Source organism: Manis javanica, chromosome 13, assembly GCF_040802235.1.
Source record: "Manis javanica isolate MJ-LG chromosome 13, MJ_LKY, whole genome shotgun sequence".
Taxonomy (NCBI): domain Eukaryota; kingdom Metazoa; phylum Chordata; class Mammalia; order Pholidota; family Manidae; genus Manis; species Manis javanica.
Window position 1 is genome coordinate 30,465,038 of NC_133168.1, and position 27,336 is coordinate 30,492,373.

A 27,336-nucleotide genomic window follows, 5' to 3' on the forward strand; every position below is an offset into this window, starting at 1 on the left:
CTTGCAATGTGCTTTCCGCGTCCGTGTCGTGTGCCTGCACCCTAGGCGCTCGAGTGAAGTCTGCTGTGCAGAGCACTCCTTTGCTGAGCGGCGTGCACGGGCTTGGGTGGCCATTAACGTGAGGCCTTGCTGAGGAAGCCTGGCTGTCAGAAAAATGCTCGCATGCAAGGAATTCAGCCGGCAATGTGCTTTCCGTGTCTGTCCTGTGTGCCTGCACACTGAGCGCCAGAGTGAAGTCTGCTGCGTAGAGTTCTCTTTTGCCGAGCAGCGCGCGCACGCTTGGGCGGCCATTAAAGTGAGTCCTAGCTTGGGGAAGCCGGGCTGTCAGGAAATTGCCGCATACAACGAATTCAGCTTGCAATGTCCTTTCTGTGTCTGTCCTGTGTGCCTGCACCCTATGCGCCCGTGTGAACTTTGCTTTGCAGAGAGCTCTTCTGCTGAGCGGCGTGCGCGGGCATGCGTGGCCATTAACGTGAGGCCCTGCTGAGGAAGACGTGCTCTCAGGAAGTTGCCCGCATACGACGAATTCAGCCTGCAATGCGCTTTCCGTGTCTGTCCTGTGTGCCTACACACTAAGCACCCAAGTGTAGTCTGCTGTGCATAGCGCTCTTTAGCTGAGCGGCGAGCGCGCGATTGGGTGAGCATTAACGCGAGGCCTTGCTGAGGAAGCCTGTCCGAAAAATGCCCGCATGCAACGAATTCAGCTGGCAATGTGCTTTCCGTGTCTCTCCTGTGTGCCTGCACTCTGATCGCCCGAGTGATGTCTGCTGTGCAGAGCGCTCTTTTGCTGAGCGGCGACCGCGCGATTGGGTGGCCATCCATTAACGTGAGGCCTTGGTGAGAAGCCGGGCTGTCAGGAAATTGCCCGCAAACAACGAATTCAACGTGCAATGTGCTTTCCGTGTCTGTCCTGTGTGCCTGCACTCCAAGCGCCCGAGTGAAGTCTGCTGTGCAGAGCGCTATTTTACTGAGCGACGTGTCCTCGCTTGCGTGGCCATTAACGTGAGGCCTTGCTGAGGAAGCCGTGTTGTCAGGAAATTGCCTGCATACGAAGAATTCATCTTGCAATGTGCTTTCCGCGTCCGTGTCGTGTGCCTGCACCCTATGCGCTCGAGTGAAGTCTGCTGTGCAGAGCACTCTTTTGCTGAGCGGCGTGCGCGGGCTTGGGTGGCCATTAACGTGAGGCCTTGCTGAGGAAGCCTGGCTGTCAGAAAAATGCTCGCATGCAAGGAATTCAGCCGGCAATGTGCTTTCCGTGTCTGTCCTGTGTGCCTGCACACTGAGCGCCAGAGTGAAGTCTGCTGCGTAGAGTTCTCTTTTGCCGAGCAGCGCGCGCACGCTTGGGCGGCCATTAAAGTGAGTCCTAGCTTGGGGAAGCCGGGCTGTCAGGAAATTGCCGCATACAACGAATTCAGCTTGCAATGTCCTTTCTGTGTCTGTCCTGTGTGCCTGCACCCTATGCGCCCGTGTGAACTTTGCTTTGCAGAGAGCTCTTCTGCTGAGCGGCGTGCGCGGGCATGCGTGGCCATTAACGTGAGGCCCTGCTGAGGAAGACGTGCTCTCAGGAAGTTGCCCGCATACGACGAATTCAGCCTGCAATGCGCTTTCCGTGTCTGTCCTGTGTGCCTACACACTAAGCACCCAAGTGTAGTCTGCTGTGCATAGCGCTCTTTAGCTGAGCGGCGAGCGCGCGATTGGGTGAGCATTAACGCGAGGCCTTGCTGAGGAAGCCTGTCCGAAAATGCCCGCATGCAACGAATTCAGCCGGCAATGTGCTTTCCGTGTCTCTCCTGTGTGCCTGCACTCTGATCGCCCGAGTGATGTCTGCTGTGCAGAGCGCTCTTTTGCTGAGCGGCGACCGCGCGATTGGGTGGCCATCCATTAACGTGAGGCCTTGGTGAGAAGCCGGGCTGTCAGGAAATTGCCCGCAAACAACGAATTCAACGTGCAATGTGCTTTCCGTGTCTGTCCTGTGTGCCTGCACTCCAAGCGCCCGAGTGAAGTCTGCTGTGCAGAGCGCTCATTTGCTGAGTGACGTGCGCGTGCTGGCGTGGCCATTCATGTGAGGCCTTGCTGCGTACGCCGGGCTCTCTGGAAATTGCATGCATACGAATTCAGCTTGCCATGTGCTTTCCGTGTCTTTCCTCTGTGCCTACACCGTAAGCGCTTGAGTGAAGTCTGCTGTGAGGAGCGCTCTTTCGTTGAGCGGCGTTCACGGGCGTTGGTCGCCAGTAACGTGAGGCCTTGCTGTGGAAGCCTGGTGGTCACAAATATGCACGCATGCAACAAATTCAGGTGGCAATGTGCTTTCCGTGTCTGTCCTGTGTGACTGCACATTGAGTGTCTGAGTGTAGTCCGCTGCATAGAGTTTTCTTTTGCCGAGCGGCGCACGCACGCTTGGGTGGCCATTAACATGAGGCCTTGCTTGAGGAAGCCTGGCTGTCATGGAAATGCCCGCATATGACACATTCAGCCAGCATTGTAATATCAGTGACTGTCCTGTGCGCCTGCCCCCTAAGCGCCCGAGTGGAGTCTGCTGTCCAGAGCTCTATTTGCTGAGCAGCGTGCGGGGGCTTGGGTGGCCATTAACGAGAGGCCTTGCTGAGGAAGCCGGGCTCTCAGCAAGTTGCCCGCACACGACGAATTCAGCTTGCAATGTACTTTCCGTGTCTGTCCTGTTTGCCTGCACCCTAAGCGCCCGAGTGAAGTCTGCTGTGCAGAGCGCTATTTTGCTGAGCGGCGTGTGCGGTCTTGCGTGGCCATTAACGTGAGGCCTTGCTGAGGAAGCCAGGCTGTCAGGAAAGTGCCCACATAAGAAGAATTCAGTTTGCAATGTTTTTTCCATGTCTGTCCTGTGTGCCTGCACTCTGAGCGCCCGAGTGATGTCTGCTGTGCAGAGCGCTCTTTTGCTGAGCGGCGACCGCGCGATTGGGTGGCCATCCATTAACGTGAGGCCTTGGTGAGAAGCCGGGCTGTCAGGAAATTGCCCGCAAACAACGAATTCAGCTTGCAATGTGCTTCCCATGTCTGTCCTGTGTGCCTGCAGTCTAAGCGCTCGAGTGAAGTGTGCTGTGCAGAGCGCTCTTTTGCTGAGCGGTGTGCGCGCGCTTGGGTGGCCATTAACGTGAGGCCTTGCTGAGGAAGCGAGGCCCTCAGGAAAATGCTCGCATGCAAGGAATTCAGCCTGCAATGTGCTTTCCGTGTCTGTCCTGTGTGCCTGCACTCTAAGCGTCCGAGTGAAGTCTGCTGTGCAGAGCGCTATTTTACTGAGCGACGTGTCCTCGCTTGCGTGGCCATTAACGTGAGGCCTTGCTGAGGAAGGCTGTCCGAAAAATGCCTGCATGCAACGAATTCAGCTGGCAATGTGCTTTCCGTGTCTCTCCTGTGTGCCTGCACTCTGATCGCCCGAGTGATGTCTGCTGTGCAGAGCGCTCTTTTGCTGAGCGGCGACCGCGCGATTGGGTGGCCATCCATTAACGTGAGGCCTTGGTGAGAAGCCGGGCTGTCAGGAAATTGCCCGCAAACAACGAATTCAACGTGCAATGTGCTTTCCGTGTCTGTCCTGTGTGCCTGCACTCCAAGCGCCCGAGTGAAGTCTGCTGTGCAGAGCGCTATTTTACTGAGCGACGTGTCCTCGCTTGCGTGGCCATTAACGTGAGGCCTTGCTGAGGAAGCCGTGTTGTCAGGAAATTGCCTGCATACGAAGAATTCATCTTGCAGTGTGCTTTCCGCGTCCGTGTCGTGTGCCTGCACCCTATGCGCTCGAGTGAAGTCTGCTGTGCAGAGCACTCCTTTGCTGAGCGGCGTGCGCGGGCTTGGGTGGCCATTAACGTGAGGCCTTGCTGAGGAAGCCTGGCTGTCAGAAAAATGCTCGCATGCAAGGAATTCAGCCGGCAATGTGCTTTCCGTGTCTGTCCTGTGTGCCTGCACACTGAGCGCCAGAGTGAAGTCTGCTGCGTAGAGTTCTCTTTTGCCGAGCAGCGCGCGCACGCTTGGGCGGCCATTAAAGTGAGTCCTAGCTAGGGGAAGCCGGGCTGTCAGGAAATTGCCGCATACAACGAATTCAGCTTGCAATGTCCTTTCTGTGTCTGTCCTGTGTGCCTGCACCCTATGCGCCCGTGTGAACTTTGCTTTGCAGAGAGCTCTTCTGCTGAGCGGCGTGCGCGGGCATGCGTGGCCATTAACGTGAGGCCCTGCTGAGGAAGACGTGCTCTCAGGAAGTTGCCCGCATACGACGAATTCAGCCTGCAATGCGCTTTCCGTGTCTGTCCTGTGTGCCTACACACTAAGCACCCAAGTGTAGTCTGCTGTGCATAGCGCTCTTTAGCTGAGCGGCGAGCGCGCGATTGGGTGAGCATTAACGCGAGGCCTTGCTGAGGAAGCCTGTCCGAAAATGCCCGCATGCAACGAATTCAGCCGGCAATGTGCTTTCCGTGTCTCTCCTGTGTGCCTGCACTCTGATCGCCCGAGTGATGTCTGCTGTGCAGAGCGCTCTTTTGCTGAGCAGCGACCGCGCGATTGGGTGGCCATCCATTAACGTGAGGCCTTGGTGAGAAGCCGGGCTGTCAGGAAATTGCCCGCAAACAACGAATTCAACGTGCAATGTGCTTTCCGTGTCTGTCCTGTGTGCCTGCACTCCAAGCGCCCGAGTGAAGTCTGCTGTGCAGAGCGCTCTTTTGCTGAGTGACGTGCGCGTGCTGGCGTGGCCATTCATGTGAGGCCTTGCTGCGTACGCCGGGCTCTCTGGAAATTGCATGCATACGAATTCAGCTTGCCATGTGCTTTCCGTGTCTTTCCTCTGTGCCTACACCGTAAGCGCTTGAGTGAAGTCTGCTGTGAGGAGCGCTCTTTCGTTGAGCGGCGTTCACGGGCGTTGGTCGCCAGTAACGTGAGGCCTTGCTGTGGAAGCCTGGTGGTCACAAATATGCACGCATGCAACAAATTCAGGTGGCAATGTGCTTTCCGTGTCTGTCCTGTGTGACTGCACATTGAGTGTCTGAGTGTAGTCCGCTGCATAGAGTTTTCTTTTGCCGAGCGGCGCACGCACGCTTGGGTGGCCATTAACATGAGGCCTTGCTTGAGGAAGCCTGGCTGTCATGGAAATGCCCGCATATGACACATTCAGCCAGCATTGTAATATCAGTGACTGTCCTGTGCGCCTGCCCCCTAAGCGCCCGAGTGGAGTCTGCTGTCCAGAGCTCTATTTGCTGAGCAGCGTGCGGGGGCTTGGGTGGCCATTAACGAGAGGCCTTGCTGAGGAAGCCGGGCTCTCAGCAAGTTGCCCGCACACGACGAATTCAGCTTGCAATGTACTTTCCGTGTCTGTCCTGTTTGCCTGCACCCTAAGCGCCCGAGTGAAGTCTGCTGTGCAGAGCGCTATTTTGCTGAGCGGCGTGTGCGGTCTTGCGTGGCCATTAACGTGAGGCCTTGCTGAGGAAGCCAGGCTGTCAGGAAATTGCCCACATAAGAAGAATTCAGTTTGCAATGTTTTTTCCATGTCTGTCCTGTGTGCCTGCACTCTAAGCGCCCGAGTGATGTCTGCTGTGCAGAGAGCTCTTTTGCTGAGCGGCGAGCGTGCGTTTGGGTGGCCATTAACGTGAGGCCTTGCTGAGGAAGCCTGGCTGTCAGAGAAGTGCTCGCATGCAAGGAATTCAGCTTGCAATGTGCTTTCCGTGTCTGTCCTGTGTGCCTGCACCCAGAGCGCCCGAGTGAAGTCTGCTGTGCCGAGCGCTCTTTTGCTGAGCGGCGTGCATGCCCTTGGGCGGCCAATTACGTGAGGCCATGCTTGAGGAAGCCTGGTTGTCAGGGAAATGCCCGCAAAGAATGATTTCAACTTTCAATGTGCTTTACATGTCTGTCCTGTGTGCCTGCTCTCTAAGCGCCCGAGTGAAGTCTGCTGTGCCATGCGCTCTTTTGCTGAGGGGCGTGCACACCCTTGGGCGGCCATTAACGTGAGGCCATGCTTGAGGAAGCATTGGTTGTCAGGGAAATGCCCGCAAAGAATGAATTCTGCTTTCAAATGAGCTTTCCGTGTCTGTCCTGTGTGCCTGCACTCTAAGCGCCAGAGTGATGTCTGCTGTGCAGAGAGCTCTTTTGCTGAGCTGCAAGCGCGCGTATGGGTGGCCATTAACGTGAGGCCTCGGTGAGAAGCCGGGCTGTTAGGAAATTGCCCGCAAACAACGAATTCAGCTGGCAATGTGCTTTCCGTGTCTGTCCTGTGTGCCTGTACACTGAGCGCCTGAGTGAAGTCTGCTGCGTAGAGTTCTCTTTTGCCAAGTGGCAAGCGCACGCTTGGGCGGCCATTAACGTGAGCCCTAGCTTGAGGAAGCCGGGCTGTCAGGAAATTGCGCACATACAACGAATTCAGACAGCAATGTGCTTTCCGTGTCTGTCCTGTGTGTCTACACCCTATGCTCCCGTTTGAACTTTGCTGTGCAGAGCACTCCTTTGCTGAGCGGCATGTGCGGGCTTGCGTGGCCCCACATGCCAGCAGTGTAATTTCAGTGACTGTCCTGTGGGTCTCCCTCTAAGCGCCCGAGTGGAGTCTGCTGTCCAGAGCTCTACTTGCTGGGCAGCGTGCAAAGGCTTGGGTGGCCATTAACGTGAGGCCTTGCTGAGGAAGCCTGGCTGTCAGGAAAATGCTCGCATACAATGAATTCAGCTTGCAATGTGCTTTCGGGGTCAGTCCTGTGGGCCTGCACTCTAAGCGGCCGAGTGATGTCTGCTGTGAAGAGCGCTCTTTTGCTGAGTGGCGAGCGCGCGCTTTGGTGGCCAATAACGTGAGGCCTTGCTCAGAAAGCTGGCTGTCAGGAAATTGCCCGCAAACAACAAATTCAGCTTGCAATGTGCTTCCCATGTCTGTCCTGTGTGCCTGCAGTCTAAGCGCTCGAGTGAAGTGTGCTGTGCAGAGCGCTCTTTTGCTGAGCGGTGTGCGCGCGCTTGGGTGGCCATTAACGTGAGGCCTTGCTGAGGAAGCGAGGCCCTCAGGAAAATGCTCGCATGCAAGGAATTCAGCCTGCTATGTGCTTTCCGTGTCTGTCCTGTGTGCCTGCACTCTAAGCGCCCGAGTGAAGTCTGCTGTGCAGAGCGCTATTTTACTGAGCGACGTGTCCTCGCTTGCGTGGCCATTAACGTGAGGCCTTGCTGAGGAAGCCGTGTTGTCAGGAAATTGCCTGCATACGAAGAATTCATCTTGCAATGTGCTTTCCGCGTCCGTGTCGTGTGCCTGCACCCTATGCGCTCGAGTGAAGTCTGCTGTGCAGAGCACTCTTTTGCTGAGCGGCGAGCGCGCGATTGGGTGAGGATTAACGCGAGGCCTTGCTGAGGAAGCCTGTCCGAAAAATGCCCGCATGCAACGAATTCAGCTGGCAATGTGCTTTCCGTGTCTCTCCTGTGTGCCTGCACTCTGATCGCCCGAGTGATGTCTGCTGTGCAGAGCGCTCTTTTGCTGAGCGGCGACCGCGCGATTGGGTGGCCATCCATTAACGTGAGGCCTTGGTGAGAAGCCGGGCTGTCAGGAAATTGCCCGCAAACAACGAATTCAACGTGCAATGTGCTTTCCGTGTCTGTCCTGTGTGCCTGCACTCCAAGCGCCCGAGTGAAGTCTGCTGTGCAGAGCGCTATTTTACTGAGCGACGTGTCCTCGCTTGCGTGGCCATTAACGTGAGGCCTTGCTGAGGAAGCCGTGTTGTCAGGAAATTGCCTGCATACGAAGAATTCATCTTGCAGTGTGCTTTCCGCGTCCGTGTCGTGTGCCTGCACCCTATGCGCTCGAGTGAAGTCTGCTGTGCAGAGCACTCTTTTGCTGAGCGGCGTGCGCGGGCTTGGGTGGCCATTAACGTGAGGCCTTGCTGAGGAAGCCTGGCTGTCAGAAAAATGCTCGCATGCAAGGAATTCAGCCGGCAATGTGCTTTCCGTGTCTGTCCTGTGTGCCTGCACACTGAGCGCCAGAGTGAAGTCTGCTGCGTAGAGTTCTCTTTTGCCGAGCAGCGCGCGCACGCTTGGGCGGCCATTAAAGTGAGTCCTAGCTTGGGGAAGCCGGGCTGTCAGGAAATTGCCGCATACAACGAATTCAGCTTGCAATGTCCTTTCTGTGTCTGTCCTGTGTGCCTGCACCCTATGCGCCCGTGTGAACTTTGCTTTGCAGAGAGCTCTTCTGCTGAGCGGCGTGCGCGGGCATGCGTGGCCATTAACGTGAGGCCCTGCTGAGGAAGACGTGCTCTCAGGAAGTTGCCCGCATACGACGAATTCAGCCTGCAATGCGCTTTCCGTGTCTGTCCTGTGTGCCTACACACTAAGCACCCAAGTGTAGTATGCTGTGCATAGCGCTCTTTAGCTGAGCGGCGAGCGCGCGATTGGGTGAGCATTAACGCGAGGCCTTGCTGAGGAAGCCTGTCCGAAAAATGCCCGCATGCAACGAATTCAGCTGGCAATGTGCTTTCCGTGTCTCTCCTGTGTGCCTGCAGTCTAAGCGCTCGAGTGAAGTGTGCTGTGCAGAGCGCTCTTTTGCTGAGCGGTGTGTGCGCGCTTGGGTGGCCATTAACGTGAGGCCTTGCTGAGGAAGCGCGGCCCTCAGGAAAATGCTCGCATGCAAGGAATTCAGCCTGCAATGTGCTTTCCGTGTCTGTCCTGTGTGCCTGCACTCTAAGCGCCCGAGTGAAGTCTGCTGTGCAGAGCGCTATTTTACTGAGCGACGTGTCCTCGCTTGCGTGGCCATTAACGTGAGGCCTTGCTGAGGAAGCCGTGTTTTCAGGAAATTGCCTGCATACGAAGAATTCATCTTGCAATGTGCTTTCCGCGTCCGTGTCGTGTGCCTGCACCCTAGGCGCTCGAGTGAAGTCTGCTGTGCAGAGCACTCCTTTGCTGAGCGGCGTGCATGGGCTTGGGTGGCCATTAACGTGAGGCCTTGCTGAGGAAGCCTGGCTGTCAGAAAAATGCTCGCATGCAAGGAATTCAGCCGGCAATGTGCTTTCCGTGTCTGTCCTGTGTGCCTGCACACTGAGCGCCAGATGAAGTCTGCTGCGTAGAGTTCTCTTTTGCCGAGCAGCGCGCGCACGCTTGGGCGGCCATTAAAGTGAGTCCTAGCTAGGGGAAGCCGGGCTGTCAGGAAATTGCCGCATACAACGAATTCAGCTTGCAATGTCCTTTCTGTGTCTGCCCTGTGTGCCTGCACCCTATGCGCCCGTGTGAACTTTGCTTTGCAGAGAGCTCTTCTGCTGAGCGGCGTGCGCGGGCATGCGTGGCCATTAACGTGAGGCCCTGCTGAGGAAGAAGTGCTCTCAGGAAGTTGCCCGCATACGACGAATTCAGCCTGCAATGCGCTTTCCGTGTCTGTCCTGTGTGCCTACACACTAAGCACCCAAGTGTAGTCTGCTGTGCATAGCGCTCTTTAGCTGAGCGGCGAGCGCGCGATTGGGTGAGCATTAACGCGAGGCCTTGCTGAGGAAGCCTGTCCGAAAAATGCCCGCATGCAACGAATTCAGCTGGCAATGTGCTTTCCGTGTCTCTCCTGTGTGCCTGCACTCTGATCGCCCGAGTGATGTCTGCTGTGCAGAGCGCTCTTTTGCTGAGCGGCGACCGCGCGATTGGGTGGCCATCCATTAACGTGAGGCCTTGGTGAGAAGCCGGGCTGTCAGGAAATTGCCCGCAAACAACGAATTCAGCTTGCAATGTGCTTCCCATGTCTGTCCTGTGTGCCTACAGTCTAAGCGCTCGAGTGAAGTGTGCTGTGCAGAGCGCTCTTTTGCTGAGCGGTGTGCGCGCGCTTGGGTGGCCATTAACGTGAGGCCTTGCTGAGGAAGCCTGGCTGTCAGAGAAGTGCTCGCATGCAAGGAATTCAGCTTGCAATGTGCTTTCCGTGTCTGTCCTGTGTGCCTGCACCCAGAGCGCCCGAGTGAAGTCTGCTGTGCCGAGCGCTCTTTTGCTGAGCGGCGTGCATGCCCTTGGGCGGCCAATTACGTGAGGCCATGCTTGAGGAAGCCTGGTTGTCAGGGAAATGCCCGCAAAGAATGATTTCAACTTTCAATGTGCTTTACATGTCTGTCCTGTGTGCCTGCTCTCTAAGCGCCCGAGTGAAGTCTGCTGTGCCATGCGCTCTTTTGCTGAGGGGCGTGCACACCCTTGGGCGGCCATTAACGTGAGGCCATGCTTGAGGAAGCATTGGTTGTCAGGGAAATGCCCGCAAAGAATGAATTCTGCTTTCAAATGAGCTTTCCGTGTCTGTCCTGTGTGCCTGCACTCTAAGCGCCAGAGTGATGTCTGCTGTGCAGAGAGCTCTTTTGCTGAGCTGCGAGCGCGCGTATGGGTGGCCATTAACGTGAGGCCTCGGTGAGAAGCCGGGCTGTTAGGAAATTGCCCGCAAACAACGAATTCAGCTGGCAATGTGCTTTCCGTGTCTGTCCTGTGTGCCTGTACACTGAGCGCCTGAGTGAAGTCTGCTGCGTAGAGTTCTCTTTTGCCAAGTGGCAAGCGCACGCTTGGGCGGCCATTAACGTGAGCCCTAGCTTGAGGAAGCCGGGCTGTCAGGAAATTGCGCACATACAACGAATTCAGACAGCAATGTGCTTTCCGTGTCTGTCCTGTGTGTCTACACCCTATGCTCCCGTTTGAACTTTGCTGTGCAGAGCACTCCTTTGCTGAGCGGCGTGTGCGGGCTTGCGTGGCCCCACACGCCAGCAGTGTAATTTCAGTGACTGTCCTGTGGGTCTGCCCCCTAAGCGCCCGAGTGGAGTCTGCTGTCCAGAGCTCTACTTGCTGGGCAGCGTGCAAAGGCTTGGGTGGCCATTAACGTGAGGCCTTGCTGAGGAAGCCTGGCTGTCAGGAAAATGCTCGCATACAATGAATTCAGCTTGCAATGTGCTTTCGGGGTCAGTCCTGTGGGCCTGCACTCTAAGCGGCCGAGTGATGTCTGCTGTGAAGAGCGCTCTTTTGCTGAGTGGCGAGCGCGCGCTTTGGTGGCCAATAACGTGAGGCCTTGCTCAGAAAGCTGGCTGTCAGGAAATTGCCCGCAAACAACAAATTCAGCTTGCAATGTGCTTCCCATGTCTGTCCTGTGTGCCTGCAGTCTAAGCGCTCGAGTGAAGTGTGCTGTGCAGAGCGCTCTTTTGCTGAGCGGTGTGCGCGCGCTTGGGTGGCCATTAACGTGAGGCCTTGCTGAGGAAGCGAGGCCCTCAGGAAAATGCTCGCATGCAAGGAATTCAGCCTGCTATGTGCTTTCCGTGTCTGTCCTGTGTGCCTGCACTCTAAGCGCCCGAGTGAAGTCTGCTGTGCAGAGCGCTATTTTACTGAGCGACGTGTCCTCGCTTGCGTGGCCATTAACGTGAGGCCTTGCTGAGGAAGCCGTGTTGTCAGGAAATTGCCTGCATACGAAGAATTCATCTTGCAATGTGCTTTCCGCGTCCGTGTCGTGTGCCTGCACCCTATGCGCTCGAGTGAAGTCTGCTGTGCAGAGCACTCTTTTGCTGAGCGGCGAGCGCGCGATTGGGTGAGGATTAACGCGAGGCCGTGCTGAGGAAGCCTGTCCGAAAAATGCCCGCATGCCATGAATTCAGCTGGCAATGTGCTTTCCGTGTCTCTCCTGTGTGCCTGCACTCTGATCGCCCGAGTGATGTCTGCTGTGCAGAGCGCTCTTTTGCTGAGCGGCGACCGCGCGATTGGGTGGCCATCCATTAACGTGAGGCCTTGGTGAGAAGCCGGGCTGTCAGGAAATTGCCCGCAAACAACGAATTCAGCTTGCAATGTGCTTCCCATGTCTGTCCTGTGTGCCTACAGTCTAAGCGCTCGAGTGAAGTGTGCTGTGCAGAGCGCTCTTTTGCTGAGCGGTGTGCGCGCGCTTGGGTGGCCATTAACGTGAGGCCTTGCTGAGGAAGCGAGGCCCTCAGGAAAATGCTCGCATGCAAGGAATTCAGCCTGCAATGTGCTTTCCGTGTCTGTCCTGTGTGCCTGCACTCTAAGCGTCCGAGTGAAGTCTGCTGTGCAGAGCGCTATTTTACTGAGCGACGTGTCCTCGCTTGCGTGGCCATTAACGTGAGGCCTTGCTGAGGAAGGCTGTCCGAAAAATGCCCGCATGCAACGAATTCAGCTGGCAATGTGCTTTCCGTGTCTCTCCTGTGTGCCTGCACTCTGATCGCCCGAGTGATGTCTGCTGTGCAGAGCGCTCTTTTGCTGAGCGGCGACCGCGCGATTGGGTGGCCATCCATTAACGTGAGGCCTTGGTGAGAAGCCGGGCTGTCAGGAAATTGCCCGCAAACAACGAATTCAACGTGCAATGTGCTTTCCGTGTCTGTCCTGTGTGCCTGCACTCCAAGCGCCCGAGTGAAGTCTGCTGTGCAGAGCGCTATTTTACTGAGCGACGTGTCCTCGCTTGCGTGGCCATTAACGTGAGGCCTTGCTGAGGAAGCCGTGTTGTCAGGAAATTGCCTGCATACGAAGAATTCATCTTGCAGTGTGCTTTCCGCGTCCGTGTCGTGTGCCTGCACCCTATGCGCTCGAGTGAAGTCTGCTGTGCAGAGCACTCTTTTGCTGAGCGGCGTGCGCGGGCTTGGGTGGCCATTAACGTGAGGCCTTGCTGAGGAAGCCTGGCTGTCAGAAAAATGCTCGCATGCAAGGAATTCAGCCGGCAATGTGCTTTCCGTGTCTGTCCTGTGTGCCTGCACACTGAGCGCCAGAGTGAAGTCTGCTGCGTAGAGTTCTCTTTTGCCGAGCAGCGCGCGCACGCTTGGGCGGCCATTAAAGTGAGTCCTAGCTTGGGGAAGCCGGGCTGTCAGGAAATTGCCGCATACAACGAATTCAGCTTGCAATGTCCTTTCTGTGTCTGTCCTGTGTGCCTGCACCCTATGCGCCCGTGTGAACTTTGCTTTGCAGAGAGCTCTTCTGCTGAGCGGCGTGCGCGGGCATGCGTGGCCATTAACGTGAGGCCCTGCTGAGGAAGACGTGCTCTCAGGAAGTTGCCCGCATACGACGAATTCAGCCTGCAATGCGCTTTCCGTGTCTGTCCTGTGTGCCTACACACTAAGCACCCAAGTGTAGTCTGCTGTGCATAGCGCTCTTTAGCTGAGCGGCGAGCGCGCGATTGGGTGAGCATTAACGCGAGGCCTTGCTGAGGAAGCCTGTCCGAAAAATGCCCGCATGCAACGAATTCAGCTGGCAATGTGCTTTCCGTGTCTCTCCTGTGTGCCTGCAGTCTAAGCGCTCGAGTGAAGTGTGCTGTGCAGAGCGCTCTTTTGCTGAGCGGTGTGTGCGCGCTTGGGTGGCCATTAACGTGAGGCCTTGCTGAGGAAGCGCGGCCCTCAGGAAAATGCTCGCATGCAAGGAATTCAGCCTGCTATGTGCTTTCCGTGTCTGTCCTGTGTGCCTGCACTCTAAGCGCCCGAGTGAAGTCTGCTGTGCAGAGCGCTATTTTACTGAGCGACGTGTCCTCGCTTGCGTGGCCATTAACGTGAGGCCTTGCTGAGGAAGCCGTGTTTTCAGGAAATTGCCTGCATACGAAGAATTCATCTTGCAATGTGCTTTCCGCGTCCGTGTCGTGTGCCTGCACCCTAGGCGCTCGAGTGAAGTCTGCTGTGCAGAGCACTCCTTTGCTGAGCGGCGTGCATGGGCTTGGGTGGCCATTAACGTGAGGCCTTGCTGAGGAAGCCTGGCTGTCAGAAAAATGCTCGCATGCAAGGAATTCAGCCGGCAATGTGCTTTCCGTGTCTGTCCTGTGTGCCTGCACACTGAGCGCCAGAGTGAAGTCTGCTGCGTAGAGTTCTCTTTTGCCGAGCAGCGCGCGCACGCTTGGGCGGCCATTAAAGTGAGTCCTAGCTTGGGGAAGCCGGGCTGTCAGGAAATTGCCGCATACAACGAATTCAGCTTGCAATGTCCTTTCTGTGTCTGTCCTGTGTGCCTGCACCCTATGCGCCCGTGTGAACTTTGCTTTGCAGAGAGCTCTTCTGCTGAGCGGCGTGCGCGGGCATGCGTGGCCATTAACGTGAGGCCCTGCTGAGGAAGAAGTGCTCTCAGGAAGTTGCCCGCATACGACGAATTCAGCCTGCAATGCGCTTTCCGTGTCCTGTGTGCCTACACACTAAGCACCCAAGTGTAGTCTGCTGTGCATAGCGCTCTTTAGCTGAGCGGCGAGCGCGCGATTGGGTGAGCATTAACGCGAGGCCTTGCTGAGGAAGCCTGTCCGAAAAATGCCCGCATGCAACGAATTCAGCTGGCAATGTGCTTTCCGTGTCTCTCCTGTGTGCCTGCACTCTGATCGCCCGAGTGATGTCTGCTGTGCAGAGCGCTCTTTTGCTGAGCGGCGACCGCGCGATTGGGTGGCCATCCATTAACGTGAGGCCTTGGTGAGAAGCCGGGCTGTCAGGAAATTGCCCGCAAACAACGAATTCAACGTGCAATGTGCTTTCCGTGTCTGTCCTGTGTGCCTGCACTCCAAGCGCCCGAGTGAAGTCTGCTGTGCAGAGCGCTATTTTACTGAGCGACGTGTCCTCGCTTGCGTGGCCATTAACGTGAGGCCTTGCTGAGGAAGCCGTGTTTTCAGGAAATTCCCTGCATACGAAGAATTCATCTTGCAATGTGCTTTCCGCGTCCGTGTCGTGTGCCTGCACCCTATGCGCTCGAGTGAAGTCTGCTGTGCAGAGCACTCCTTTGCTGAGCGGCGTGCACGGGCTTGGGTTGCCATTAACGTGAGGCCTTGCTGAGGAAGCCTGGCTGTCAGAAAAATGCTCGCATGCAAGGAATTCAGCCGGCAATGTGCTTTCCGTGTCTGTCCTGTGTGCCTGCACACTGAGCACCAGAGTGAAGTCTGCTGCGTAGAGTTCTCTTTTGCCGAGCAGCGCGCGCACGCTTGGGCGGCCATTAAAGTGAGTCCTAGCTAGGGGAAGCCGGGCTGTCAGGAAATTGCCGCATACAACGAATTCAGCTTGCAATGTCCTTTCTGTGTCTGTCCTGTGTGCCTGCACCCTATGCGCCCGTGTGAACTTTGCTTTGCAGAGAGCTCTTCTGCTGAGCGGCGTGCGCGGGCATGCGTGGCCATTAACGTGAGGCCCTGCTGAGGAAGACGTGCTCTCAGGAAGTTGCCCGCATACGACGAATTCAGCCTGCAATGCGCTTTCCGTGTCTGTCCTGTGTGCCTACACACTAAGCACCCAAGTGTAGTCTGCTGTGCATAGCGCTCTTTAGCTGAGCGGCGAGCGCGCGATTGGGTGAGCATTAACGCGAGGCCTTGCTGAGGAAGCCTGTCCGAAAATGCCCGCATGCAACGAATTCAGCCGGCAATGTGCTTTCCGTGTCTCTCCTGTGTGCCTGCACTCTGATCGCCCGAGTGATGTCTGCTGTGCAGAGCGCTCTTTTGCTGAGCGGCGACCGCGCGATTTTGTGGCCATCCATTAACGTGAGGCCTTGGTGAGAAGCCGGGCTGTCAGGAAATTGCCCGCAAACAACGAATTCAACGTGCAATGTGCTTTCCGTGTCTGTCCTGTGTGCCTGCACTCCAAGCGCCCGAGTGAAGTCTGCTGTGCAGAGCGCTCATTTGCTGAGTGACGTGCGCGTGCTGGCGTGGCCATTCATGTGAGGCCTTGCTGCGTACGCCGGGCTCTCTGGAAATTGCATGCATACGAATTCAGCTTGCCATGTGCTTTCCGTGTCTTTCCTCTGTGCCTACACCGTAAGCGCTTGAGTGAAGTCTGCTGTGAGGAGCGCTCTTTCGTTGAGCGGCGTTCACGGGCGTTGGTCGCCAGTAACGTGAGGCCTTGCTGTGGAAGCCTGGTGGTCACAAATATGCACGCATGCAACAAATTCAGGTGGCAATGTGCTTTCCGTGTCTGTCCTGTGTGACTGCACATTGAGTGTCTGAGTGTAGTCCGCTGCATAGAGTTTTCTTTTGCCGAGCGGCGCACGCACGCTTGGGTGGCCATTAACATGAGGCCTTGCTTGAGGAAGCCTGGCTGTCATGGAAATGCCCGCATATGACACATTCAGCCAGCATTGTAATATCAGTGACTGTCCTGTGCGCCTGCCCCCTAAGCGCCCGAGTGGAGTCTGCTGTCCAGAGCTCTATTTGCTGAGCAGCGTGCGGGGGCTTGGGTGGCCATTAACGAGAGGCCTTGCTGAGGAAGCCGGGCTCTCAGCAAGTTGCCCGCACACGACGAATTCAGCTTGCAATGTACTTTCCGTGTCTGTCCTGTTTGCCTGCACCCTAAGCGCCCGAGTGAAGTCTGCTGTGCAGAGCGCTATTTTGCTGAGCGGCGTGTGCGGTCTTGCGTGGCCATTAACGTGAGGCCTTGCTGAGGAAGCCAGGCTGTCAGGAAAGTGCCCACATAAGAAGAATTCAGTTTGCAATGTTTTTTCCATGTCTGTCCTGTGTGCCTGCACTCTGAGCGCCCGAGTGATGTCTGCTGTGCAGAGCGCTCTTTTGCTGAGCGGCGACCGCGCGATTGGGTGGCCATCCATTAACGTGAGGCCTTGGTGAGAAGCCGGGCTGTCAGGAAATTGCCCGCAAACAACGAATTCAGCTTGCAATGTGCTTCCCATGTCTGTCCTGTGTGCCTGCAGTCTAAGCGCTCGAGTGAAGTGTGCTGTGCAGAGCGCTCTTTTGCTGAGCGGTGTGCGCGCGCTTGGGTGGCCATTAACGTGAGGCCTTGCTGAGGAAGCGAGGCCCTCAGGAAAATGCTCGCATGCAAGGAATTCAGCCTGCAATGTGCTTTCCGTGTCTGTCCTGTGTGCCTGCACTCTAAGCGTCCGAGTGAAGTCTGCTGTGCAGAGCGCTATTTTACTGAGCGACGTGTCCTCGCTTGCGTGGCCATTAACGTGAGGCCTTGCTGAGGAAGGCTGTCCGAAAAATGCCCGCATGCAACGAATTCAGCTGGCAATGTGCTTTCCGTGTCTTTCCTGTGTGCCTGCACTCTGATCGCCCGAGTGATGTCTGCTGTGCAGAGCGCTCTTTTGCTGAGCGGCGACCGCGCGATTGGGTGGCCATCCATTAACGTGAGGCCTTGGTGAGAAGCCGGGCTGTCAGGAAATTGCCCGCAAACAACGAATTCAACGTGCAATGTGCTTTCCGTGTCTGTCCTGTGTGCCTGCACTCCAAGCGCCCGAGTGAAGTCTGCTGTGCAGAGCGCTATTTTACTGAGCGACGTGTCCTCGCTTGCGTGGCCATTAACGTGAGGCCTTGCTGAGGAAGCCGTGTTGTCAGGAAATTGCCTGCATACGAAGAATTCATCTTGCAGTGTGCTTTCCGCGTCCGTGTCGTGTGCCTGCACCCTATGCGCTCGAGTGAAGTCTGCTGTGCAGAGCACTCTTTTGCTGAGCGGCGTGCGCGGGCTTGGGTGGCCATTAACGTGAGGCCTTGCTGAGGAAGCCTGGCTGTCAGAAAAATGCTCGCATGCAAGGAATTCAGCCGGCAATGTGCTTTCCGTGTCTGTCCTGTGTGCCTGCACACTGAGCGCCAGAGTGAAGTCTGCTGCGTAGAGTTCTCTTTTGCCGAGCAGCGCGCGCACGCTTGGGCGGCCATTAAAGTGAGTCCTAGCTTGGGGAAGCCGGGCTGTCAGGAAATTGCCGCATACAACGAATTCAGCTTGCAATGTCCTTTCTGTGTCTGTCCTGTGTGCCTGCACCCTATGCGCCCGTGTGAACTTTGCTTTGCAGAGAGCTCTTCTGCTGAGTGGCGTGCGCGGGCATGCGTGGCCATTAACGTGAGGCCCTGCTGAGGAAGACGTGCTCTCAGGAAGTTGCCCGCATACGACGAATTCAGCCTGCAATGCGCTTTCCTTGTCTGTCCTGTGTGCCTACACACTAAGCACCCAAGTGTAGTCTGCTGTGCATAGCGCTCTTTAGCTGAGCGGCGATCGCGCGATTGGGTGAGCATTAACGCGAGGTCTTGCTGAGGAAGCCTGTCCGAAAAATGCCCGCATGCAACGAATTCAGCTGGCAATGTGCTTTCCGTGTCTCTCCTGTGTGCCTGCACTCTGATCGCCCGAGTGATGTCTGCTGTGCAGAGCGCTCTTTTGCTGAGCGGCGACCGCGCGATTGGGTGGCCATCCATTAACGTGAGGCCTTGGTGAGAAGCCGGGCTGTCAGGAAATTGCCCGCAAACAACGAATTCAACGTGCAATGTGCTTCCCATGTCTGTCCTGTGTGCCTGCAGTCTAAGCGCTCGAGTGAAGTGTGCTGTGCAGAGCGCTCTTTTGCTGAGCGGTGTGTGCGCGCTTGGGTGGCCATTAACGTGAGGCCTTGCTGAGGAAGCGAGGTCCTCAGGAAAATGCTCGCATGCAAGGAATTCAGCCTGCAATGTGCTTTCCGTGTCTGTCCTGTGTGCCTGCACTCTCAGCGCCCGAGTGAAGTCTGCTGTGCAGAGCGCTATTTTACTGAGCGACGTGTCCTCGCTTGCGTGGCCATTAACGTGAGGCCTTGCTGAGGAAGCCGTGTTTTCAGGAAATTGCCTGCATACGAAGAATTCATCTTGCAATGTGCTTTCCGCGTCCGTGTCGTGTGCCTGCACCCTATGCGCTCGAGTGAAGTCTGCTGTGCAGAGCACTCCTTTGCTGAGCGGCGTGCACGGGCTTGGGTGGCCATTAACGTGAGGCCTTGCTGAGGAAGCCTGGCTGTCAGAAAAATGCTCGCATGCAAGGAATTCAGCCGGCAATGTGCTTTCCGTGTCTGTCCTGTGTGCCTGCACACTGAGCGCCAGAGTGAAGTCTGCTGCGTAGAGTTCTCTTTTGCCGAGCAGCGCGCGCACGCTTGGGCGGCCATTAAAGTGAGTCCTAGCTAGGGGAAGCCGGGCTGTCAGGAAATTGCCGCATACAACGAATTCAGCTTGCAATGTCCTTTCTGTGTCTGTCCTGTGTGCCTGCACCCTATGCGCCCGTGTGAACTTTGCTTTGCAGAGAGCTCTTCTGCTGAGCGGCGTGCGCGGGCATGCGTGGCCATTAACGTGAGGCCCTGCTGAGGAAGACGTGCTCTCAGGAAGTTGCCCGCATACGACGAATTCAGCCTGCAATGCGCTTTCCGTGTCTGTCCTGTGTGCCTACACACTAAGCACCCAAGTGTAGTCTGCTGTGCATAGCGCTCTTTAGCTGAGCGGCGAGCGCGCGATTGGGTGAGCATTAACGCGAGGCCTTGCTGAGGAAGCCTGTCCGAAAATGCCCGCATGCAACGAATTCAGCCGGCAATGTGCTTTCCGTGTCTCTCCTGTGTGCCTGCACTCTGATCGCCCGAGTGATGTCTGCTGTGCAGAGCGCTCTTTTGCTGAGCGGCGACCGCGCGATTGGGTGGCCATCCATTAACGTGAGGCCTTGGTGAGAAGCCGGGCTGTCAGGAAATTGCCCGCAAACAACGAATTCAACGTGCAATGTGCTTTCCGTGTCTGTCCTGTGTGCCTGCACTCCAAGCGCCCGAGTGAAGTCTGCTGTGCAGAGCGCTCATTTGCTGAGTGACGTGCGCGTGCTGGCGTGGCCATTCATGTGAGGCCTTGCTGCGTACGCCGGGCTCTCTGGAAATTGCATGCATACGAATTCAGCTTGCCATGTGCTTTCCGTGTCTTTCCTCTGTGCCTACACCGTAAGCGCTTGAGTGAAGTCTGCTGTGAGGAGCGCTCTTTCGTTGAGCGGCGTTCACGGGCGTTGGTCGCCAGTAACGTGAGGCCTTGCTGTGGAAGCCTGGTGGTCACAAATATGCACGCATGCAACAAATTCAGGTGGCAATGTGCTTTCCGTGTCTGTCCTGTGTGACTGCACATTGAGTGTCTGAGTGTAGTCCGCTGCATAGAGTTTTCTTTTGCCGAGCGGCGCACGCACGCTTGGGTGGCCATTAACATGAGGCCTTGCTTGAGGAAGCCTGGCTGTCATGGAAATGCCCGCATATGACACATTCAGCCAGCATTGTAATATCAGTGACTGTCCTGTGCGCCTGCCCCCTAAGCGCCCGAGTGGAGTCTGCTGTCCAGAGCTCTATTTGCTGAGCAGCGTGCGGGGGCTTGGGTGGCCATTAACGAGAGGCCTTGCTGAGGAAGCCGGGCTCTCAGCAAGTTGCCCGCACACGACGAATTCAGCTTGCAATGTACTTTCCGTGTCTGTCCTGTTTGCCTGCACCCTAAGCGCCCGAGTGAAGTCTGCTGTGCAGAGCGCTATTTTGCTGAGCGGCGTGTGCGGTCTTGCGTGGCCATTAACGTGAGGCCTTGCTGAGGAAGCCAGGCTGTCAGGAAAGTGCCCACATAAGAAGAATTCAGTTTGCAATGTTTTTTCCATGTCTGTCCTGTGTGCCTGCACTCTGAGCGCCCGAGTGATGTCTGCTGTGCAGAGCGCTCTTTTGCTGAGCGGCGACCGCGCGATTGGGTGGCCATCCATTAACGTGAGGCCTTGGTGAGAAGCCGGGCTGTCAGGAAATTGCCCGCAAACAACGAATTCAGCTTGCAATGTGCTTCCCATGTCTGTCCTGTGTGCCTGCAGTCTAAGCGCTCGAGTGAAGTGTGCTGTGCAGAGCGCTCTTTTGCTGAGCGGTGTGCGCGCGCTTGGGTGGCCATTAACGTGAGGCCTTGCTGAGGAAGCGAGGCCCTCAGGAAAATGCTCGCATGCAAGGAATTCAGCCTGCAATGTGCTTTCCGTGTCTGTCCTGTGTGCCTGCACTCTAAGCGTCCGAGTGAAGTCTGCTGTGCAGAGCGCTATTTTACTGAGCGACGTGTCCTCGCTTGCGTGGCCATTAACGTGAGGCCTTGCTGAGGAAGGCTGTCCGAAAAATGCCCGCATGCAACGAATTCAGCTGGCAATGTGCTTTCCGTGTCTCTCCTGTGTGCCTGCACTCTGATCGCCCGAGTGATGTCTGCTGTGCAGAGCGCTCTTTTGCTGAGCGGCGACCGCGCGATTGGGTGGCCATCCATTAACGTGAGGCCTTGGTGAGAAGCCGGGCTGTCAGGAAATTGCCCGCAAACAACGAATTCAACGTGCAATGTGCTTTCCGTGTCTGTCCTGTGTGCCTGCACTCCAAGCGCCCGAGTGAAGTCTGCTGTGCAGAGCGCTATTTTACTGAGCGACGTGTCCTCGCTTGCGTGGCCATTAACGTGAGGCCTTGCTGAGGAAGCCGTGTTGTCAGGAAATTGCCTGCATACGAAGAATTCATCTTGCAGTGTGCTTTCCGCGTCCGTGTCGTGTGCCTGCACCCTATGCGCTCGAGTGAAGTCTGCTGTGCAGAGCACTCTTTTGCTGAGCGGCGTGCGCGGGCTTGGGTGGCCATTAACGTGAGGCCTTGCTGAGGAAGCCTGGCTGTCAGAAAAATGCTCGCATGCAAGGAATTCAGCCGGCAATGTGCTTTCCGTGTCTGTCCTGTGTGCCTGCACACTGAGCGCCAGAGTGAAGTCTGCTGCGTAGAGTTCTCTTTTGCCGAGCAGCGCGCGCACGCTTGGGCGGCCATTAAAGTGAGTCCTAGCTTGGGGAAGCCGGGCTGTCAGGAAATTGCCGCATACAACGAATTCAGCTTGCAATGTCCTTTCTGTGTCTGTCCTGTGTGCCTGCACCCTATGCGCCCGTGTGAACTTTGCTTTGCAGAGAGCTCTTCTGCTGAGCGGCGTGCGCGGGCATGCGTGGCCATTAACGTGAGGCCCTGCTGAGGAAGACGTGCTCTCAGGAAGTTGCCCGCATACGACGAATTCAGCCTGCAATGCGCTTTCCGTGTCTGTCCTGTGTGCCTACACACTAAGCACCCAAGTGTAGTCTGCTGTGCATAGCGCTCTTTAGCTGAGCGGCGAGCGCGCGATTGGGTGAGCATTAACGCGAGGCCTTGCTGAGGAAGCCTGTCCGAAAAATGCCCGCATGCAACGAATTCAGCTGGCAATGTGCTTTCCGTGTCTCTCCTGTGTGCCTGCAGTCTAAGCGCTCGAGTGAAGTGTGCTGTGCAGAGCGCTCTTTTGCTGAGCGGTGTGTGCGCGCTTGGGTGGCCATTAACGTGAGGCCTTGCTGAGGAAGCGCGGCCCTCAGGAAAATGCTCGCATGCAAGGAATTCAGCCTGCAATGTGCTTTCCGTGTCTGTCCTGTGTGCCTGCACTCTAAGCGCCCGAGTGAAGTCTGCTGTGCAGAGCGCTATTTTACTGAGCGACGTGTCCTCGCTTGCGTGGCCATTAACGTGAGGCCTTGCTGAGGAAGCCGTGTTTTCAGGAAATTGCCTGCATACGAAGAATTCATCTTGCAATGTGCTTTCCGCGTCCGTGTCGTGTGCCTGCACCCTAGGCGCTCGAGTGAAGTCTGCTGTGCAGAGCACTCCTTTGCTGAGCGGCGTGCATGGGCTTGGGTGGCCATTAACGTGAGGCCTTGCTGAGGAAGCCTGGCTGTCAGAAAAATGCTCGCATGCAAGGAATTCAGCCGGCAATGTGCTTTCCGTGTCTGTCCTGTGTGCCTGCACACTGAGCGCCAGATGAAGTCTGCTGCGTAGAGTTCTCTTTTGCCGAGCAGCGCGCGCACGCTTGGGCGGCCATTAAAGTGAGTCCTAGCTAGGGGAAGCCGGGCTGTCAGGAAATTGCCGCATACAACGAATTCAGCTTGCAATGTCCTTTCTGTGTCTGCCCTGTGTGCCTGCACCCTATGCGCCCGTGTGAACTTTGCTTTGCAGAGAGCTCTTCTGCTGAGCTGCGTGCGCGGGCATGCGTGGCCATTAACGTGAGGCCCTGCTGAGGAAGAAGTGCTCTCAGGAAGTTGCCCGCATACGACGAATTCAGCCTGCAATGCGCTTTCCGTGTCTGTCCTGTGTGCCTACACACTAAGCACCCAAGTGTAGTCTGCTGTGCATAGCGCTCTTTAGCTGAGCGGCGATCGCGCGATTGGGTGAGCATTAACGCGAGGCCTTGCTGAGGAAGCCTGTCCGAAAAATGCCCGCATGCAACGAATTCAGCTGGCAATGTGCTTTCCGTGTCTCTCCTGTGTGCCTGCACTCTGATCGCCCGAGTGATGTCTGCTGTGCAGAGCGCTCTTTTGCTGAGCGGCGACCGCGCGATTGGGTGGCCATCCATTAACGTGAGGCCTTGGTGAGAAGCCGGGCTGTCAGGAAATTGCCCGCAAACAACGAATTCAGCTTGCAATGTGCTTCCCATGTCTGTCCTGTGTGCCTACAGTCTAAGCGCTCGAGTGAAGTGTGCTGTGCAGAGCGCTCTTTTGCTGAGCGGTGTGCGCGCGCTTGGGTGGCCATTAACGTGAGGCCTTGCTGAGGAAGCCTGGCTGTCAGAGAAGTGCTCGCATGCAAGGAATTCAGCTTGCAATGTGCTTTCCGTGTCTGTCCTGTGTGCCTGCACCCAGAGCGCCCGAGTGAAGTCTGCTGTGCCGAGCGCTCTTTTGCTGAGCGGCGTGCATGCCCTTGGGCGGCCAATTACGTGAGGCCATGCTTGAGGAAGCCTGGTTGTCAGGGAAATGCCCGCAAAGAATGATTTCAACTTTCAATGTGCTTTACATGTCTGTCCTGTGTGCCTGCTCTCTAAGCGCCCGAGTGAAGTCTGCTGTGCCATGCGCTCTTTTGCTGAGGGGCGTGCACACCCTTGGGCGGCCATTAACGTGAGGCCATGCTTGAGGAAGCATTGGTTGTCAGGGAAATGCCCGCAAAGAATGAATTCTGCTTTCAAATGAGCTTTCCGTGTCTGTCCTGTGTGCCTGCACTCTAAGCGCCAGAGTGATGTCTGCTGTGCAGAGAGCTCTTTTGCTGAGCTGCGAGCGCGCGTATGGGTGGCCATTAACGTGAGGCCTCGGTGAGAAGCCGGGCTGTTAGGAAATTGCCCGCAAACAACGAATTCAGCTGGCAATGTGCTTTCCGTGTCTGTCCTGTGTGCCTGTACACTGAGCGCCTGAGTGAAGTCTGCTGCGTAGAGTTCTCTTTTGCCAAGTGGCAAGCGCACGCTTGGGCGGCCATTAACGTGAGCCCTAGCTTGAGGAAGCCGGGCTGTCAGGAAATTGCGCACATACAACGAATTCAGACAGCAATGTGCTTTCCGTGTCTGTCCTGTGTGTCTACACCCTATGCTCCCGTTTGAACTTTGCTGTGCAGAGCACTCCTTTGCTGAGCGGCGTGTGCGGGCTTGCGTGGCCCCACACGCCAGCAGTGTAATTTCAGTGACTGTCCTGTGGGTCTGCCCCCTAAGCGCCCGAGTGGAGTCTGCTGTCCAGAGCTCTACTTGCTGGGCAGCGTGCAAAGGCTTGGGTGGCCATTAACGTGAGGCCTTGCTGAGGAAGCCTGGCTGTCAGGAAAATGCTCGCATACAATGAATTCAGCTTGCAATGTGCTTTCGGGGTCAGTCCTGTGGGCCTGCACTCTAAGCGGCCGAGTGATGTCTGCTGTGAAGAGCGCTCTTTTGCTGAGTGGCGAGCGCGCGCTTTGGTGGCCAATAACGTGAGGCCTTGCTCAGAAAGCTGGCTGTCAGGAAATTGCCCGCAAACAACAAATTCAGCTTGCAATGTGCTTCCCATGTCTGTCCTGTGTGCCTGCAGTCTAAGCGCTCGAGTGAAGTGTGCTGTGCAGAGCGCTCTTTTGCTGAGCGGTGTGCGCGCGCTTGGGTGGCCATTAACGTGAGGCCTTGCTGAGGAAGCGAGGCCCTCAGGAAAATGCTCGCATGCAAGGAATTCAGCCTGCTATGTGCTTTCCGTGTCTGTCCTGTGTGCCTGCACTCTAAGCGCCCGAGTGAAGTCTGCTGTGCAGAGCGCTATTTTACTGAGCGACGTGTCCTCGCTTGCGTGGCCATTAACGTGAGGCCTTGCTGAGGAAGCCGTGTTGTCAGGAAATTGCCTGCATACGAAGAATTCATCTTGCAATGTGCTTTCCGCGTCCGTGTCGTGTGCCTGCACCCTATGCGCTCGAGTGAAGTCTGCTGTGCAGAGCACTCTTTTGCTGAGCGGCGAGCGCGCGATTGGGTGAGGATTAACGCGAGGCCGTGCTGAGGAAGCCTGTCCGAAAAATGCCCGCATGCCATGAATTCAGCTGGCAATGTGCTTTCCGTGTCTCTCCTGTGTGCCTGCACTCTGATCGCCCGAGTGATGTCTGCTGTGCAGAGCGCTCTTTTGCTGAGCGGCGACCGCGCGATTGGGTGGCCATCCATTAACGTGAGGCCTTGGTGAGAAGCCGGGCTGTCAGGAAATTGCCCGCAAACAACGAATTCAGCTTGCAATGTGCTTCCCATGTCTGTCCTGTGTGCCTACAGTCTAAGCGCTCGAGTGAAGTGTGCTGTGCAGAGCGCTCTTTTGCTGAGCGGTGTGCGCGCGCTTGGGTGGCCATTAACGTGAGGCCTTGCTGAGGAAGCGAGGCCCTCAGGAAAATGCTCGCATGCAAGGAATTCAGCCTGCAATGTGCTTTCCGTGTCTGTCCTGTGTGCCTGCACTCTAAGCGTCCGAGTGAAGTCTGCTGTGCAGAGCGCTATTTTACTGAGCGACGTGTCCTCGCTTGCGTGGCCATTAACGTGAGGCCTTGCTGAGGAAGGCTGTCCGAAAAATGCCCGCATGCAACGAATTCAGCTGGCAATGTGCTTTCCGTGTCTCTCCTGTGTGCCTGCACTCTGATCGCCCGAGTGATGTCTGCTGTGCAGAGCGCTCTTTTGCTGAGCGGCGACCGCGCGATTGGGTGGCCATCCATTAACGTGAGGCCTTGGTGAGAAGCCGGGCTGTCAGGAAATTGCCCGCAAACAACGAATTCAACGTGCAATGTGCTTTCCGTGTCTGTCCTGTGTGCCTGCACTCCAAGCGCCCGAGTGAAGTCTGCTGTGCAGAGCGCTATTTTACTGAGCGACGTGTCCTCGCTTGCGTGGCCATTAACGTGAGGCCTTGCTGAGGAAGCCGTGTTGTCAGGAAATTGCCTGCATACGAAGAATTCATCTTGCAGTGTGCTTTCCGCGTCCGTGTCGTGTGCCTGCACCCTATGCGCTCGAGTGAAGTCTGCTGTGCAGAGCACTCTTTTGCTGAGCGGCGTGCGCGGGCTTGGGTGGCCATTAACGTGAGGCCTTGCTGAGGAAGCCTGGCTGTCAGAAAAATGCTCGCATGCAAGGAATTCAGCCGGCAATGTGCTTTCCGTGTCTGTCCTGTGTGCCTGCAGTCTAAGCGCTCGAGTGAAGTGTGCTGTGCAGAGCGCTCTTTTGCTGAGCGGTGTGTGCGCGCTTGGGTGGCCATTAACGTGAGGCCTTGCTGAGGAAGCGCGGCCCTCAGGAAAATGCTCGCATGCAAGGAATTCAGCCTGCTATGTGCTTTCCGTGTCTGTCCTGTGTGCCTGCACTCTAAGCGCCCGAGTGAAGTCTGCTGTGCAGAGCGCTATTTTACTGAGCGACGTGTCCTCGCTTGCGTGGCCATTAACGTGAGGCCTTGCTGAGGAAGCCGTGTTTTCAGGAAATTGCCTGCATACGAAGAATTCATCTTGCAATGTGCTTTCCGCGTCCGTGTCGTGTGCCTGCACCCTAGGCGCTCGAGTGAAGTCTGCTGTGCAGAGCACTCCTTTGCTGAGCGGCGTGCATGGGCTTGGGTGGCCATTAACGTGAGGCCTTGCTGAGGAAGCCTGGCTGTCAGAAAAATGCTCGCATGCAAGGAATTCAGCCGGCAATGTGCTTTCCGTGTCTGTCCTGTGTGCCTGCACACTGAGCGCCAGAGTGAAGTCTGCTGCGTAGAGTTCTCTTTTGCCGAGCAGCGCGCGCACGCTTGGGCGGCCATTAAAGTGAGTCCTAGCTTGGGGAAGCCGGGCTGTCAGGAAATTGCCGCATACAACGAATTCAGCTTGCAATGTCCTTTCTGTGTCTGTCCTGTGTGCCTGCACCCTATGCGCCCGTGTGAACTTTGCTTTGCAGAGAGCTCTTCTGCTGAGCGGCGTGCGCGGGCATGCGTGGCCATTAACGTGAGGCCCTGCTGAGGAAGAAGTGCTCTCAGGAAGTTGCCCGCATACGACGAATTCAGCCTGCAATGCGCTTTCCGTGTCCTGTGTGCCTACACACTAAGCACCCAAGTGTAGTCTGCTGTGCATAGCGCTCTTTAGCTGAGCGGCGAGCGCGCGATTGGGTGAGCATTAACGCGAGGCCTTGCTGAGGAAGCCTGTCCGAAAAATGCCCGCATGCAACGAATTCAGCTGGCAATGTGCTTTCCGTGTCTCTCCTGTGTGCCTGCACTCTGATCGCCCGAGTGATGTCTGCTGTGCAGAGCGCTCTTTTGCTGAGCGGCGACCGCGCGATTGGGTGGCCATCCATTAACGTGAGGCCTTGGTGAGAAGCCGGGCTGTCAGGAAATTGCCCGCAAACAACGAATTCAACGTGCAATGTGCTTTCCGTGTCTGTCCTGTGTGCCTGCACTCCAAGCGCCCGAGTGAAGTCTGCTGTGCAGAGCGCTATTTTACTGAGCGACGTGTCCTCGCTTGCGTGGCCATTAA